The sequence below is a fragment of the Sturnira hondurensis genome, unplaced genomic scaffold (assembly GCF_014824575.4).
Source record: "Sturnira hondurensis isolate 20B ecotype Veracruz unplaced genomic scaffold, ASM1482457v3 Scaffold0003801, whole genome shotgun sequence".
NCBI classification, from domain to species: domain Eukaryota; kingdom Metazoa; phylum Chordata; class Mammalia; order Chiroptera; family Phyllostomidae; genus Sturnira; species Sturnira hondurensis.
This window is the reverse complement of record NW_028076432.1, coordinates 2176852-2196359: the sequence shown is the minus strand read 5'-3', so window position 1 is coordinate 2196359 and position 19508 is coordinate 2176852. Positions and strand designations below refer to the sequence as shown.

Genomic DNA, 19508 nt, shown 5'->3' with positions numbered 1-19508 from the left:
AAAGCTATTAGAGGATTTTGAAGTAGAGAAGTGACATGATCTGACTTTCATTTTAACAGAATAATTCTGGCTGCTCTGCTGAAAATAAACTGAAGAGGGGAACAAGAGCTGAAGCAGAGAGACCAGTAAAGAGGTTATTACCTGTCAAATTATTAAAAGAGATTAGGCAAATGGGTGCTAATCAGGTCTCATCTGAATTGATCAAATGTTTTGTTTGCTGCACTGAGAAAAACTGAATGTGATTTTAATGCTAATTTTGGAAGACTTCCAAGAATGTTGGCAAATGCACAGTGCATTAATCTCTTTCAAACTCTTTCAAAGAAGAAAAACAACCCAAATTGTATAAAATTATAAATATACCTAAACTAAACAGTGGTAACAAGGCCATACTTCAAATTCTAAAAGTTACTTGCTCAATAATATACAATTTATGCCTGGAGGAGGCACTCCTCAACTCAAATAATATTACCTAATATCCTAATATGACTGAGTTTAGAAGATAGTTGGGAACATTCTCGAGTACTAATAAATTCTCTAGCTTAGAAGTTAATAGTGGGGGATGTTTGTGGGCTCAGTCTCATTGCATAGAACAGGAAGGGATCTTACCAACACAAAAAATAACCATGATCTGTAATTTAACAAGAAAGAGGGCAGGTTGGTTGTAGCTAGAGGTGGGTCAAAGAAGAAACAAGGGAACAGTACTGTAGAAACATTTGAGGTCACAAAGACATTCTATGTCTAGGTTTAATAGCAAAATCCTATGAGCCATAGAAAGTCACATGAGATGAAACTTTTTTGAAAGGTGGTATTTGCTTCTGGAAGCCTAGAAATAGAGATCTCATCATGACTTTGTATCTATTGACCTAGACATGCCAAGAGGAAAAGGAAATCAATGAATCTGCAGGAAAAGTTGACAGGAAATTGACTGCCTAATGCCGTGTTTCCCTTTGTAACCACCCCTTCAAACAGCTGAATGAGCTGAACAATTGGACAAAAGGATAAAATCGTTAATAACATTGAGCCTTCCAATTTAACACATTGAAGCAAGGCCTTGTTAAGAGGTAAGAAAGTCAAAGATAATCTCTGCACAATATTTAGGGGGAAATATTGGCCTCAGTAAGGCTATTTATATGGAAGGCAAAATTAAAAAATAAATGCAGCACTAAAGTGATGCACCAGCACTCCATCAAAATGGAAGACAATAGAGTTCCGTGCAAAGCTGAGATAGTTATGGGCTTTGGAATGTTTGAAAAGAATTGCTTTACACTCTCAGGTAAAGACATCAAAGGTAAGATGCAAAATATGAAGTTATCATTTGGAACAAGAGCTACCAGAATTAATAAAATAGATTATTTACAAAACCTATTGAAAAAGTGAGAAATTAAATTATTAGAATTCATTCCATGGCATGCCAGACAAACTTGAGGAGTATGAGTAAGCACTGAGAAAAAGAGAAAAGAAATGAAGAATGTTGTCAAAGCAAAAACTGTACTAGACAAAAAGGACTTTATTAAAGGCGGTTACCATGGGGAAGATAGAGTGAAATGAAGTCTGAACTCAACTCCGCTGAAAAAAGGGGTCAGGGGAGTTTTAAAATGTTGGCATGTGAGGGAGCATAACACTTCTTTCTCATATCTCATGACAAGAGATAGTTTCACATCTGGGAGTGAGGCAAATACAGCCCCTCCCCTCCCACAGAAACTAACAGATAGGTACTCTCTCCTCTGATGATTGTGTTTCCAAGGGATGACTCCCAGGTCCTGGAGAAAAACAGTCCTAGTCTCTAAACCAGCAAAAAGATTTAAATGCAAAAGAAAAGAGAAACAATTTATGTGGACAAGTTTTCTGAAGTGCGTGCTCTAGGGAAAAGGAGGGGCGGGACCCCTGGGGTTAGGCCATTTGGATTTTGGAAGGCAGGTGAGAGGGGATCAGAAGCAGGAAGAAGCCTCCCTAAAGTTCAGTCGGGCTGAGGAAAATGTTAAGGTTGTCTTGGTCAATGTAGGTGGTCATACAGTTCAGGAGCGTCAGACTCATTTTTGCTGAGAGTCACATCAGCCTCATGGTTGCCTTCAGAGGGCCGAATGTAAATTTAGGACTGTATAAATGTAACTACTCCTTAACTAGGGGCAAGGAGCTCAGCACCGCTGACCAGGAGAAACAAGGTGCAGGGCCAAATAAAACAAGGCGGAGGGCTGGATTTAACTGGAGGGCCTTGTGATTGCCACCCGTGATATAGTTGTTAGAGAAGGCCAGACAATGAAGATCCAATCCACAGGGTGGGGCAAAAGTGGGTTTACAGTTATTTGGATGGAAAATAATACTATAAATAATAAATAATAATTCAAGAATAAACTCTGGTTTTCATACTCACAACTGTAAACCTTCTTTTGCCCCACGGTATATAGAAATTACTTTCAAAGACATACTAAAGGAAAAAAACAAAGGATAATTTATTAAATAAATCAACACCTGGGTTCATTTTCTAGGACAATTTAACACCTAGACTTATCTTGATGGGATAAATGGACTTCAAAGATTAAAAAATAATATAAGTTCCAGGGGAGTAAAACGGTATTACAAATTCCAAAGGGGACAAGAGATTTAGCCAGACCACCTTTAGACCTCAGAGATGAGCAAGTGTGATCCAGTGTCATTTGAGTATTTTCAGAGACTGGTCAGACTGCAGAGAGCAATACATTTTAAGTTAAGATAGTTTGTCTTTATTTTAGTTATTTTTTATAGTTTACTGAGGTAAAACTGATATATATATCTAATTGGATATATAGAACAGATATATATATATATATATATAATCTCCACAAAAGCATTACCACAGTTAGAATCACAAACATTTCTGCAAAATTCTAAGGTGGCCTAGTCCTCTTCTGTAATCTGGCTCTTCCACCACCTCACACTCAAACAACCACTGACCTGCCTTCGCTCATCACATGTTAATTTGCATTTCCTAGAATTTTACATAAATGGAATTATACTTTATACACGCTTGAATGGGGGACAAGGATGTGGTTTTTTTTACTGTGTATTTGAAAACTTACATGAATCAATAGTCCTTTTTTCCCTGAGAAATATCCCATTGCATTATACCACAGTTTGATTTACCTGTTCATTGTCATTTGGATTGTTTCTAGCTTTTAGTTAAAAGCTTCTAGCCTTTAATAAAGAATCCCAAACAAAGAAGTCTCCTATGAACATTTGCGTACAAGCAAGTCTTTGTGTGGAAAGATTTTAATTTCTCTAGAGTAAATACTTAAAAATAGAAATACGATGCCATAAGGTAGTTGTATGTTTAACTTTGTAAGACTGTCAGCACCAGCAGTCTCTGAGAGGTCCAGTTGCTCCACATCATACAGACACTTGTTATGGCTAGTCTTCTTAGTTTTAGCAATTCAAAAGGGTGTTTTATGATATCACATTGTGTTGGAATTTGTACTTCACTGATGACTAATCATCTTGAACATTTCTTTCTTGTGCTTACTTGCCATTCACAAGTTTTCTTTGGTAAAGTGTCTGTTCAAGGCTTCTGATTATTTTTAAAATTGGGATGTGTGTCTCTTTATTGAGTTATAGGAGTTCTTTTTATCTTCTGGATTCAAATTATTCATCAGTGATATGTTTGCCAATATTGCCCCACTGTCTGTAAATCACCTCTTACTTACCCTAACAATGAGTGTTGAAGAGTTAGAAGTTTGTAATTTTGATAAAGTCCCACTTTTCAATTGCTTATTAATGCCTTACACTAAAATAGTGTTTTTTTCTAAGAAAACTTTTCATAATATAAAACCACAAAATTTTACTCCAGTGTTTTCCAATAAAAGTGTTATAGTGTTAACCTTTCTTTCTATTTAGATCTATGTCTGATCCATTTCAAGTAAGTTATTGCATGTGGTATTAGGTAAGGTATCATGGTATCATGTAGTCTGATCATGTGGTCTGATCCATTTCAAGTAAGTTATTGCATGTGGTATTAGGTAAGGGCCCAGATTTATTATTTTGTATACAGATAACCTGTTGTTCCAGGTATAATTTTTGAAAAGATTATTCTTTCTCTATTGAAAATTGTCTTTGCATTTTTGTCAAAATCAATTGAAAAAATATATATAGATGGATCTTTTTCTAGATTCTCCATTCTGTTTTGTTGCTTTCTTCATCTATTTTATATGCCAATACTATATTGCCTAGATTACTGTAGTTTAATAGTAAGTCTTGAAAACTGGTAATCTAATTCCTCTAACACTGATCTTCTTTCTGAAAACTGCTTCATAAAACACTCACATAATGTGCATCATGACATAAATTTTAGAATCATCCTGTCAATTTCTATCCTTTTGAGATTCTGACAGGGATTATGTTGAAATGTATGTGAAGTGGTGGAGAATCAACCTTGCAAAGAATAATGGGTCTTTCTGGGATCGTGGTATATGTCTGCATTTTTTTTTTAGTATTTTAAATTCTCTCAGCAATGTTTTATATTTTTATTATAAGAGAAATGCAAAATGTTATATAATTTATCTATTAGTATTCAATTTAATGCTATTAGTTATATTTCAATTGCATTATTTTTAAAATTTATCAATTTGTTACTAATATATCAAGAAAGCAAATTTTTATATTGAACTTATACCTCATAACTTTTCTTTTTAATAAATTTCTTTTGCTTTCCTTTTTCCAGCTTTATTGGAGTATAGTTAACAACTAAAAATTGTATACATTTAAGGTATATAACTTGATATTTTGATATATGTGTACATTTTGAAATATTCACCACAATCTGTCTTTATTTTATGTCAGCTTGTGCCAATTGGATATTCCAAACTCAATGCCACATCACCTTTCACCCCCCACTTTGAAGATTCATTTGATATATTAGCACATTAAAGTATTAAGTTTCACACAAGGGTGTAGCTTTTTGAAATATTTTTCATATATGTTTGACTGCAAAAACTTTTTTGAGGGACACTTTTGATGTTGCCCAAATTATAGTAACAGTCCCAAAAATTGCTGCCTTAAGTCATTTGATCAAAAGTTTGGCATCAACAAATAGATGCTTGGGGAAGATTAACACAGTTGCTGTGAATAGAATGAATTGGAAGCCAGGAGTGTTTACCAACTAGAAGGCCATTGAGATAACTGTTGCAGTGAGCCAGGCTGGAGGAGATGAGAGCCCGGAGAGTTGTAAAGAAAGAATCGATGAAATATGCCTTGCTAACTTCACTTGGCCTGAAATGCCCTCTTCTCTCCTTTCCAACATGGATTCTAAAGAATTGCTTTTGTTTAAATAACTACAATAGCAAGGAGAACATGGTGGTTGTATTTACCACTAGATAAATTACAATCACTATTTTCCCCTTTGTTTCTGAAATCTTCTCACCTTCCTTATTGAAGTTGATATGCAGCTTATTACCAATAGATTAGTTAAAATGGGTACATTAATTTATTAATCTTGAAAATTGGTGGTGCAGGCTTCACTTCCATATGCCATTCCTAAAAATAATTACTGTTTGTTTTATAACCTAGGTCTAATCCCACTCCTCACAAAGAATTCATAAACCATGCTCATATATTAATTCTCTAAAGTAATTTGAATTTTTATCACATTCTTCTATATCTTATCTTAATTATAGAATCATTTGCCTAAAACCATTAACAATGGAATATACTTATCTTAATTTGTCACATACGTGTATCTATTTATTTGTTCTCCCCACTAGTCTGCATTGTTACCCTATCGCATAGAAGCAATCTTCTCTTAGGTGAGGGCTCAGCACGCCCTCAGCACCACCTGTGGACCTATGGCACCAGGAACAATATAGGTAGTAACAGATTAGATTTTAGTGTTCCACTTTCCTTGATTTTCTATTCAATAAAGAAGCTATAAATTTTTAATACAATGTTTTGTGTATATTGGAAATAAATAGAATAGAATACTTTCTCATGGAAAGGTAAACTTTTTACTGTCTAAAAATGTAAACTTTACAGAGAACATGTAATGTTGTGGACCGATCTGCCTGGTTTCAGGAATTGTAACCCTAACCCCCCTGTGGCTAAGGATGAGTGACTGACCTCCAGAATGTGAGCTGCAGGAGACAAGGCTTATCTCTGGTAGCAGATACTGCCTGTTTCTTCCCCCTGCCCCAAAGTTTAGTCTATGTTCTTGATGGGTAAGTCTCCTCACAGCAGGGAGCAACCTAAGCCAGTCTTGACACTTGGGAGGCCATCATGGAAGGACTCAGGAGAGGGGGGTGGCTGCGACAAAGAGCAAACAATAGACCCGTGCCTGCAGGCTATGTGACAATAGCTGAGTCCCCATGTCCTCTGAGAGAAGCATTTCCTGGCTCTAATCCCCTTAAGCCTGAATACCTGTTGGGGAGAGGTGCAGCTCCTTGTCTTGCTAGAGCGTGTCTGGGGGTGGGGGGGAATCTGACATCACAAAGACTTCCTCAAAAACCTGTGAAATCTTCTCTGCTAAAAGTACTTTCATTCATATGATAAGGGTCTGAGAGGAAATGAGTATGTCTACCAAAGTTTCTGCAACTCTCTTCCTGACAGACTCAGACTCAGACTCAGACTAAGCCCTCAGATTTCTTTGAAATGTTATCTACTGTTTGATCCTTCAGCCTGTATTCCTGTGTATTACAACCCAATAAAAGCCCCTGGAGGAGGGGGCTCAACCCTTTTTCCCCTGAGAAACTGGCTACCTCTCCTCCCCAAGCAGATCATGTCACGTCTTGTTTACTTCCATCCGTGGATGGCGGGAGGACGTGAGGGAAAAGTCACCCCCACAATGTAAACTTTAAAGGGAATACAATTTCTCAGTAGGAAATTATATTTGTGAACATGTTTCATTAAATTCATTGTATCTTAATGTCAAGTGAGATAACAGAAAATAGCCCTAGTTGGGTGGCTCAGTTGGTTGCACCATCACCCCATACACCAAAAGGCTGTGGATTCATCAGAGCACATGCCTAGTTTGCAGGTTCAGTCCCCAGTCAGGGCATGTACAGGAGGCAACTGATCAATCTTTCTTACATCAGTGTTTCTCTCTCTTCCCCCTCACTCCCTCCCTCCCTCTCTCCCTCTCTCCCTCTTTCTCTAAGATCAATAAACATATCCCTGTGTAAAAAATTTTAAAAAGATATTTGAGAAAATAGCCCAAACTATTCAGCAATAGAGCTTGTTTGGAGGTGAAAGGTTTATATAATTCATTTTTTTCAAGCAAGGAGAAGTCAATTCAAACCAAGCATTAAAGTTGCCTACCTGCTTGTTAAAAAAATCAGTTTCTATGGGAAAAGTCCAAGTCCTAATTGCATTTATTGGATTTTTGCTTATGAAGAGTAGGAGGTTGAAATGAAAATATGGCAGGTGGTTCAGTGACAGAGTATTAGGTCTGGAGTCAATGGAGTCAGGGAAACTTGGACTGAATCACAGCTTTTGTTTTGCTAATGATTTGGGGCAAATCATTTGTATAGTTGCCCATCAATATCTTCATTTTCAAAAATAATAGCATTTCCCAAGAGGATTGCCCTGAGGCCTGTGAGAGAACAGTTGTAAGTCATTGTGAACAGTCAGGCGAATAGGTTCCATTTTTATTTTTGTATAATTCATTGTAAGGTATTGGGGAATAACTTAATCAAAAGTAGTTTAAGCAAAATTACTTTTGGTAAGCAGAAATAGAACATCTAAATTAATTTCAGGACCATTAGTTTTAGATATATTTAAGACAAAACTTGAACTTCATTGAATTGTTTACTCCATGTTGAGAGGAAATATCACAGGCCCCATAATGATTTTAATTGAATTTTCAGGGGGAAAAAAGTGTTTGCGTAGTCCAAAGCCACAAAGTGTTCTTTGTATGTTTTTTCTAGAAATTTTCTAGTTTTAGGTTTTACATTTATGTCTATGTTCCATCCTGAGTTAATTTTTCCCTAGATGCAAAGTGTGGGTTGAAATTCATTATTTTGCACATGAATAATCACCTGTTCTGGTGTGATTTATTGAAACAACAATCTTATCTCCACTGAATTGCTTTTGTTTCTTCGTTGACAACCAGTGGTCCCTATATACGAGGGGCTATTTCCGACCTTCCGTTTTGTTTCGTGGACCTATTTGTCTACCTTTACACAAATATTACATTATCTGTTTATTATAGGTTTATAAAAAGGTAGGGTTAGTGCTCCAATTGTTTTAAGCTTGCTTACTATTCTATGTTCTTTGAATGTGTACATGATTTTTAAAATTATATATAATTTTACATATTTGAATAAAAAAATTACCTCTTCAGTTTTGACTAGGGACTGAGATCAATTTGGGGAGAACTAACATCTTTAAAGTACTGGATCTTTTTTTAAATTAAATTTATTAGGGTGACATTAATTAATAAAATTATATAGGTTTCAAGTATATATTTCTATGATATATAACCTGTATATTGCATTCTGTACCCACCAACTAAAGCCAAATCAGCTTCTGTCACCATATATTTGCCCCCCTTTACCATTTACTAACCCCTCCCCGCCTTCCCTATGGTAATCATTATACTGTTGTCAGTGTCTGTGAGTTTCAGTTTTATATCCCACGTATGGGTGAAATCAGGTGGTTCTTAGCTTTTTCTCATTAATTTATCATTTTAGCATGATATTCTTAAGGCCCATCCATTTTGTTACAATTGACACTATTTCACCTTTTCTTATGGCTGAGTAGTATTCCATAGTATATGTGTACTACATATCCTTTATCCAGCCCTTTAGTGAAGGACATTTTGGTTGTTTCATGTCTTGGCCACCATGAATGATGCTGATGAACACAGGAGTGCATATATTTTTGTGAATAAATGTTTTCAAGTTTTTCATGTAGATACTCAGTAGAGGTGTTGTTGGGTCACACAGTAAGTCTCATCTGAATATTCTGAGGAGCCTTCATTCTGTTTTCCATAGTGGCTGTGCCAGTCTACATTCCCACCAACAGTGAATGAGAGTTCATTTTTCTCCACAACCTCTCCAGCACTTATTACTTGTCTTATTGATAACAGACATTCTAAGAGGTGTCAGGTGGTTTTGATTTTCATTTCTTTTATAGCTAGGAGTTGAACATCTTTTCGTATATCTGTTGGCCATTTCTATATTTTGGGAGAAGTGTCTGTCCAGGTCATGCGGCCATGTTTTAATTTGATTGTTTGTTTGATGTTGTTATGTATTATGGGTAGTAACCCCTTATCAGAGCTGTTGTTTGCAAATATTCTACCTGTTTTCCTAGGGTTCTGCTGAAATGGCAGGATTAAATCAATAAGTAACATCCATGATCTCTTTATCAAATGATAAAGCCACATCTTAGGTTTACGCTTCAGAACACACTTTCTCCTGGAAATTGTTTCAACCTTCAAGTTCTTATTCCTTTTTACTTAACAATTCCTCCCATTTATCTCTCTCCTCTCACATTTTACTATGTGCAGGAGGGAAATTAGGCTGCACTTTAACACTGTACTTAGAAATATCCTCAGCTACATATTACACATCCAAGAAGTTAAACGTATATCACATGTATCACCTTTAACTCCTTTTTGCAAAACAGTGAACATAATTCAGACAAGTACTTTGCTGCTTTTAAAACAAGGATTGGTTTTCCTCTGGTGTCTGGTAACTTGTTCCTCCTCATTTTCATCTGAGACATCACATATTCTTACCAATAATCTCTTTAACTTGATCTAGGGTTTTTTCAACATGTACTTCAGAACTCTTCCAACCTTTGCCAATTACCCAGTTCCAAAGTTCCATTTATATTTTTAGATATTTTTTCCAGCAGCACCCCACTGTTTGCTACTCAAATCTATATTAATCGGGTTTTCATGTGTGTGTTTGTATATGAAGAGATTTAATGTAAGAAATTAATTCATGTTATTATAGAGATTGGAAAGTCAAAGTTCCACACTTAAGCTGATAGGCTCACTTAAGCTGTGAGAAAACTAACCGTGCCCTGGCTGGTGTGGCTCAGTAGATTGGGTGCTGGCCTGCGAATCAAAGGGTCATTGGTTCCATTCCTAGTCAGGGCACATGCCTGGGTTGCAGGCCAGGTCCCCAGTAGGGGGCGTGAAAGAAGCAACCACACATTGATGTTTCTCTCCCTCTAAAAAAAACACAAAAAACTCCTCCTATTGTGAAGATAGAGTCTGAAGACAGCCTGCTGAATTTAGTCTTGCTCAGGGAGCCTAGTCTTTTTGTTCTTAGGAAGGCCTTCAACTGATTGGATGATGCCCACCCGCATTATAGAGAGCAATCCGCTTTACCTAAAATTGACCAATTTAAATACTAATCTTATCCTAAACACCCTCAAGTTTGACACACAAAATTACCATCTCAAGGTTAGATTAGTTCAGTATATTGATTGTGGCGATAGTGTAATGGGTATATACAAATATCGTAACTTACCAAATGATATATGTTAAATATTTTCAGTTTATTTCATTTTATATTTGCAGTTTATTTCATATCAAATATATTTGATATGGCTATTAAAATGTTACTGAGAAACAAATGGTAAGACTATTTTTTTAGGCATATGTGAAAACCATATATAATATATTGATCAAGACCTATTTCAGGTAATTTTATTTTTAGGAAATCAATAAAATACACCAATGACAAGCAAAATTAATCAGAAACAGGTGTATAACAGGTGTATATCATGAGTCACCTGATGAGTAGGAGCTGCCAGAAGAGAAAGTCAGCAAGTTTACATCTAACTTTGTATTTACTTTTTGTCAAATGGTGTGTAATATCAAAAGAAACATCTGAAACCCGACCAACAAAATTAAGAAATGGTAAGCTATTAGTTCATAGCTATAGGTCTATTTTAAATTTGTGTGTTCATTGACTATGCTAACCCAGAGCCTTGAAAAACTGTTTTGTGTCTGAATAGTTTCTATTTAGTGTGCACAACTGGTGATTTTACATAGTAACTTTCTAACAAGAGGTAGCAACATCAACATGGAGAGAAGCTAGGGTCAAGTACCAGTGATCAAAATGCAGTGCAAAACAGAGTGAGTGAATCTTTGAGGACAAAGTTGTTAAATTCTGTGAGATTTTCAAAATTCACAAGTGTTTTTCCCCCCAAACTGTTTTACATAGGAGCTCTTCCTGTGGTTTATCATTCAAATTAGCAATATACTTCCCAACTGTTAGTAAGCCTTCGATTTTATTTGAATGGCTGGTCAGAATTATAGTGCAATAATTAATCGCTATGCACTGATACATTCTTAAAAATCCAATTCATAAATAAATTTAGAAAATCATTCATAATTTGAGGAGCTCTCTGCAGCTGACTCCAAACAATAAACATGATTTCTTATACATACTCTAATTTTTCGTTGACTAGTCTATTTTTAGACCTAGGGTAGGACTGTAAACTTGTTAGTCACACACCTTCCTGGTTAGGGAAATAAGGGGTTATATTGCTCTTTATAAACAGAAGCTGTCAGTTACACAGAAAAGCAAAAAGTGTATGTGAAGGAGATATAAGGCATTTCATTAATAAATACAGCATGAAACACTTAGTCTCTTCTTCTTTTGTAGATTCTACCTACTTTGCTGTTAAAATGTCATCTGTATTTATCAGACCACATGTTTCTTGACATTTAGGGGTTTTTTTTCTTTAAAGCAAATTGCAATTGAAGCTTTGACAACAGGAACTAATTATCAAGGAACTGAACAGTAACTATTTTTTTTCAAGCAGCAGGCGACAGTAACAGTATGAATTATTGGTTATTTGTGATATTCTGTAGCTAAGATCTTTTATCATTATGTGGTTAAGTCTTTCTTTAAGCACTTATTAGTTCTTAGAAATTTCCAGGCAAAGTTTCGGGAATTAAGCTGAATTCATTAGACAAGTTATTCTGTTTTTCTGTCTTCCCGAGTCATCTTTGCACAACATGTTGAGAAATTGTTTAAAAAATCTTTTATAAAACAAAAAGCCCGTAGGGTACCTGCATCTAGATGTTTCATCCCTGACAGTGGTGGCTGCCTTGCTTTCTGATGGAGGCCTGGGGTTGGCGGCCGGGCCTCTGGGCTGGGGTCAGTGAACCACGCTCTCGGAGGCAGGGAAGCTGAGCCGGAGTCATGGCTGTTACGTTTTGTAAGCCAGGAAGCACATGGAGCCTCAAGTCAAACAAGTGTTTCAAAAGTCCACCGAAACCTGCCTTCGGTGTTGGCTGTGACAAAGGTGGGTTGGAACCCAAAATGACAGAACCGGGAGCAGCATTAATACTAGCTCCCTACTGCCAACAAAGGAAAAATAAAGAGGTTCTCATTGATGAATTACGCTTTTAAATCACCCAGACAAGAGAGGATCTCCTTATAAAGCAGACAAAACCAATGAAGCTAAAGATTTAGTAGAAGGTCAAGCTAAAAAAATGAAGCAATTGTATGATGAATTTTAAGTTCTTATTATTTCTGTACGCAAGTGCCATCTTTTTATAAAGTGTCCCAAACCTACAGATTTTAAAAATGATTTAGCACAAACTAAGTCAACGCCTTGGCATGTTTGTTTAAATTTGTGAATTTTAGGTCAATGTATAGACTATTTGGAGATAACTGCTCAAATTATTCTGGATACATACATACCAATTGAATGGAAATATTATTCATTGCTCATTTAGCAAATACTTCGGTACTTCAAGGCAAAGTGAGCATGAAAGTCCCTACTCTCAAGGAACCCCAGTCTAATGGGAGACTGAAAAACTGGTCATTAAAATGCAGCGTAATAGCCCTGACTGGTGTAGCTCAGTTGTTTGGGCATCATCTCACAAACTGAAAGGTCGCTGGTTGAAATCCGAGTCAGGGCATGTGCCTGTGTTGTGGGCCAGACCCCTGATTGGGTGCATAGGAGAGGCAACCCAGGGATGTGCTCTCACACATCGAGGTCTCACTCCCTCTCTTTCTCCCCGCCTCTCTCAAAATAAATAAATAAAATCTTTTAAAAATCACCGTGTGGTAACTATTGTGATGGAATTAGCATAGGTTGTTAGAGCAGACTCATCGGGAAGAAAGTCTGTCAAGGTACAGAGAACTGGCTCTGCTGCTTGGAACTGACTTTAGGTGAGTTTAGCCATGACTTTGACCTAAAAAAATGATGTAGGTATATATATTTGACAGAATTAAGATTTCACATTTTAAAAACTTGGTAAAAAGCTTGACAATAAGTATTATTGGAGATAATTATTTCCCCATAAAAAGCGCATTAAACAAAATGTTACATCTGTCTCTGATCCTTCAAATTAACCTTTTAAAGCCCCATTTTATAGTATGTTAATGACTATTCAACATTTCATAAACTTTAAATTTCTAGTAATGCTTATAAATTATTGTTTATTAATATATTTGTAAATTATCTAATATTATCTAACATTAGATAATAACATTATCTAGTGTTATTAGATCATTGGTTTGCATTGTTTTCATACTGTTAAACCAATCATGATAATATATATGGAATGCAATGTGTATTAGGAAAGCTCCGGGACCACTAGTGCTAAAGAGTATTTACTAGGAAACTTTTAATAAAAATAGTGGATTCACCAAGAATTATGAAGAATCTGCCCTGGCTGGCGAGGCTCGGTGGATTGAGCGCAGGCCTGTGAACTACACGATCTCGGTTCGATTCCCAGTCAGGGCACATGCCTGGGTTACAGGCCACTTCCCAGGAGGGGACCCATGAGAGGCAACCACACATTGATATTTCTCTCCTTTTCTCCTTCCCTTTCCCTCTAAAGATAAATGAATAAAATCTTAAAAAAAAGAATTAGGAAGAATCTGAGATTTTACCCTCCTTCAAGGTACCAAGTTAGCTGACCACAGTTTTATAAACATGTATAAGCCACAAGACAGTTTACTTCCGTAATAATAGCAGTAGACAGAATATAATTCTCACTCTGGTTGCCTAAGCCTTGGTGTTTCCCCGGTGACATGAGGAGGGTTGATACGTGTATATAATGGGTTGAGTGACAGGAGAGGAGCTGTGAGCCGGGGGAATTCGAATACTTTGTGATGGGCAGTAAGGGTGCCTGAGCTTTGCTCTTCAGGGAGACACTATCTTTGTCTTTTAAGTTTGTTCATTGCTCTGGAAAAGATAGTCCAAGAAAGGGGGGGACAGTGCCTCTGATCTCAAGACGTACAAACACATGAAAACATGGACAGTTGTCTTCAAGTGGTATCTCTTATGCATGTATCTTTAAATAGTAAACTCCTCTCGTGGGTATAGGTCATGTGACTGACATTAATGGTTTTTAAAAGACTCAGTTCATAGAGGCCTATAAAATTAAACTAATTTATTTACCATGATTTAGGCATTTTATGTAAAAACCTTATTTCTACATCAAGGGAAAATCTATTGGTCTGAACAGTATATAAACCAGTCATCTTCCTTTAGTTTAATAATTCTGGTTTCTATTACAAAGTTTCTTTCTTAAGAAATCCAGTTAATTTTGTTCTTATGGAAGCTCTCACTAATGCACATTTTTGTGTGGGGATGCAGAGACTCTAAGGTTGAAAGTGGTTAGCAATGGTTGAATCAGTGTATGGAAAAGCATCCACTCAGTAATCTACAACCATTTAGCCCTCGGTTGGTGAACTACACTTTTTTTTAAAAAAAGATTTTATTTATTTATTTTCAGAGAGGGGGAATGGAGGGAGAAAGAGAGAGAGAGAAATACTGATATGAGAGAGAAACATCAGTTGGCTCCCTCTCACATGACGCCAAGCAGGACCTGGCCCACAACCCAGTCATGTGCCCTGACTAGGAATTGAACCACTGACCTTTCGGTTCACAGGCGGGTGCTCAATCCACTGAGCCACATCAGCCAGGATAATGAAGTATACTTCTTAAAGGATCTGCCAAAATTCTTTAAACTGATTAAGGTATCTTAAAAGTAGATCTTCAAGAGAATACTTTATTACAATAAAGCTGAGCAGTGGCTATATACAGTAAGAAAATATGTAAAGAAAAAAGGATATCATAAAATCAACCATGTTTTAATATACAGTAACCACTGTATATTAACCACCGTATATAAGCAGTAACCACCTGCTTATCTGCAGGTGTATGTTCCAAGACCCCGGGTTACTGCCTGAAGTTGTGGATAGTACAAACCCTGTATGTATTACATGCATACTTGTGATAAAGTTTAACTTATAAGTTAGGAATGGTAAGAGATTAATGATAGAAACTAATAACAAAATAGAACAATTATGACAGTATACTGCAGTAAAAGTTATGTGAGTGGCTTTGAGTTCAGGGGTGACATGAACACAGGTACAGCGATGCCATGAAGGCCACTCCCATAACAGAGACCGCGGCTGCCTGAGTGACAGGCGGGTAGGTGAACAGCGCGGAAACGCCACACGAAGGGCTGAATCGCTTCCCCAGGTGGAAGACAGTGGCATAGCGCAATATTTCATCTCACCTCTCAGGAACGGCAAGCGATTTAAAACGTATCAATTGTTTATTTCTGCAATTTTTCACTTAATATTTGGGGACCGCTATTAACTGTGTGTAACAGAACCCATGGAAAGCAAAACCATGAATAAGGAGGGACTACTGTAAATACAAATAAAAATAGTGTGAGTGGAAGCTAAAATAAACAAAAGGTGAAAATGACAGCCAATCTTTGGTTTTGGGGGTACTTACCGAGCGTGCTCTAGCATTGTACTAAGGATGAGGCAGCCTTTGTACAATGTTAGGGATACAGCTAGCTAGGGGATCTCTCTCTGGGTTCTAAACTATGAGTAGGTGTGGTTCTTTTCCTGAGTTTTATGTTCTACTATTCAGTGTCATCCTGCCTTAGTCTTGCCCATGAAAAATGGGGTCAGTCAGTAAGATTCATCTGGAATTTTAGCCCTAAGATATAAAGTCATCATCAGGAAGTGGTATCTAAGCCACGCACCCTGATGAGTACGTGGGTATCAGGGGAAACAACTTCCTATGGGATGCTTGTTCAAAGCCTCTGCCCAATTAGCACGGTCTTCAATGGATGGACTTAAATGACTCAGTTGCATATGCTCTTGTGATTTTCAAGTGAGATACACACAAAGATTTAAAAATGGGATGCTTGGCCCTGAGGGGAATGAACACAGTTTGGTCATTTGAGTTGTTATTTAGCTTGAATCATAGTAAAGACACTTTATTTCTCTTTTCCTGAGGCTAGAAAACATGCAAGTCATGGAAACTGCAGTGGGGTGCTGTGACCATGCAGCTGCTGAGGTGGCTTTCTGCACTGGCTCACTTCTCTTTGCATCAGTGCTCTGAATTCTCATTACCTAAAATAAAATGAGTCCATATCTTCCTTCCAAGGAAGAAGTTTCCCAGATAAACAAATTACAACCTGAAGTATGTAGTTTAATAAATGGTTAGTTTAATGACAATTATGCACAACTTTGCATGTGTTATACAATGTAAATCTATTGCAATTTCCCATCCTTCCTTTGTAGGAACTAATGAGATTGCTACTTACATGTGGCAAAGATAAACTGTGTCCCTATTGGTCAAGTACTTTTAGCATCCAGGTTTTCTTCTGTATCTACATCATTTCTCTAGAAACACATTTAACACATTTATCAATTTGAGGGGGTTTGTATCTTGATCTGAAGTTACTAAAAGTCTAATTTCAATGAGAGAATGAACCATTATAGATTCAGTTTATGTAAGGCTGGGTAACTTTGTTTCTAATTATTCTAATTATTTGGGCAATGTCTTAAATTGCCCAAAAGGTAAGAATGGCTTTTCCCCTATTTATATTGTTTCCAAATGTGAGCATCAATTTGCCCTGTCCAACCCTCCACACCAAAAGTTTTGTTGGACATTTCACAGGACACTATACCCTTCTGTTCTTATTCTCTCTAGGAATATTTTGCTTATATTTGCAAAATAATTACAGCAGATCTCTTTTTTCATATTTGTGAAAGTATTCATAATAAAAGAAGTATTGTTTTAAAAAGTTAAACTTCAAATAGATGTATCTGTGGGAGATGACATGGCACTGAGGGTGTTTTAAAATGCCACGAATGTGTAGTCATTTGACTCTGAAGCACAGCTTGCTTTCTGGCATGTTGAATTTTTAATAGTTCACTTTTTATTGTATTTTTCTATTATTATTTATCCTCCCATACCCTCTTCTACACCAACCACACCCCTCCACCCATAGCCACCACACTGTTGTCCGTGTCTGTGAGTTTTTTTCTTTTTTACTCAATCACTCCACCTCCACCCCCAGAGCTGTCCTCTGCTGTCTGTGAGTCTGTCTCTATTTTGCTTGTTCAGTTTGTTCATTAGATTCCACATGAGTGAAATCATAGGGCATTTGTCATCCTATGATTAGCTTATTTCACTTAGCATAATGTTTTCCAGGTCTATCCATGCTATTGCAAAAGATAAAATTTTCTTCTTTTTATGGCTAAGTAATATTCCATTGTGTAAATGTCTCATGGTGGTTTTACCCACTCATCTACTGATGGACACTCGGGCTGCTTCCATGTCTTGACAATTGTAAATAACACTGCAATGAACATAAGGGTGCATATACTCTTTCAAATTAGTATTTCAGGTTTCTTTGGATAAATTCCCAGAAGTAATATCCAGATATCAGTTGCATTTTTACATGCCAATAGTGAACGATCAGAAAATGAAATTAAAAAGACAATCCTGTTCACAGTTGTTTCAAAAAGAGTAAAATACCCAAGAATAAATTTAACCAAGAATGTAAAAGACCTGTACTTGTAAAATTATAAGACACTGAAGAAGATACAAATAAGTGAAAGCACATACTATGTTCATGGGTAGGAAGAATTACATCATTAAAATGTCCATACTACCCAAAGCAATCTATAGAGTCAATGTAATTCCTGTTAAGATACCAATGATTTATTTCACAGAATTGAACAAATGCACCAAAAATTTATAGGGAAACACACAATACCCTGAATAGCCAGAGAAATCTTGAGAAAGAAGAACAAAGTTGGAGGAATTATGCTACCTAATATCAAATTATACTATAAAACCATAGTAATCAAAACAGCCTGGTACTGGCATAAAAACAGACACATTGATCAATGGAACAGAAAAAAGAGCCGTGCAATAAACCCATGCCCTTATAGTCAATTAATATTTGACAGAGAAGGCAATAACATACCATGGGCTAAAGTTAATTTATTCAATAAATGGTGATGGGAAAATTGGACAGTTATTTGCAAAAAAAAAAAAAGACAGAAAATGAAAGTAGACCACCTTCTTACATCACACACATGAATAAATTCAAAATGAATTAAAGACTTAAATGTTGGGGATGGCTGGGGTCAGGTGGGGAGAGTGGTGGGAAAAAAACAAAATGAGGTAACGGATGTTTAACTAGATTTACTGTGATGGTCCTTTTATAATATATACAAGTACTGAATCATTATGTTGTGTATTTGAAACTAATAATAATGTGTTAGCTATACCTCAATAAAATAATAAAATAAATTTTAAAAAGTTTAAATACAAGTAAATAAAACATCTATTTTCCCATTATAAAAAGAAAGAAAAAAAAGACAAATATTGGACTGAAAACCATAAAATCCTAGAAAAACACGTAGGTAGTAAAATCTCAGACATTTCTCTTAGCAATATTTTTTTCTGATACATCTCCTCAGGCAAAAGAAACAAAAAAATAAATAAATGGGACTGCATCAAACTAAAAAGATTTTGCACAGCAAAGGAGACCATGAACAAAATGAAGAGACACCCCAAGGAATGAGAGAGCATATTTGTTGATACATCTGATCAGGCTTAATATCCAAAATTGATATAGAACTTAAACTTCAACTGCAAAAATCAAATAATGCAGCTAAAAAATGGGCAAAGGACCTGAATAGACACTTCTCCAAAGAGGGCATACAGATGGCTAATGGACATATAAAAAAGTTTTCAATGTCACTAATCATCAGAGAAATGCAAATTAAAACCACAAGGAGCTATCACCTCACACCTGTCAGCATGGCTACCTTAAATAAACCAACAAACAATTGCTGGAAGGATGCAAAGAAAGAAGAACCTGTTTGCATTGTTTGTGGGAATGTAGATTGGTGCAATCACAGTGGAAAGCAGTATGAAGTTATCTAAAAGAATTTAAAGTGAATCAGCAGATCTTTCCCTCTAAATTTATAATCTACTTATGCTGCAGCAATCCACACGGGGTGGGGGAGGGGTGTAGAGGTGAGATGGTGGGTTTTTCTTCTCTAGATATTTTTAAGGAGGACAGATTCTCTCACAGAGGTCCAACCTGAAAATTCTTACCAAGTGCACAAAACTTTGATTTCCTGTGTATCACTTTTACATTTCTTCTGATTTTAGCAATATCTCTTCACCTTCATAGTGCTGGTTATGTTGTTTAATTATTTCAAGGGGTCTGGTGTGTAGGCTATAAGTTGTTTTGTTTTGTTTTGAGTTATTTCATTAAGGTAAAATTTAGCCAT

The 19508-nt window shown here is 36.3% G+C and overlaps 1 pseudogene; it reads left to right on the top strand.

Annotated features, from left to right (window-relative positions):
• Positions 1–1170: 1170 nt before the first annotated feature.
• On the top strand, positions 1171–12445 carry LOC118984772 (mitochondrial import inner membrane translocase subunit TIM14-like; annotated as a pseudogene).
• Positions 12446–19508: the final 7063 nt, after the last annotated feature.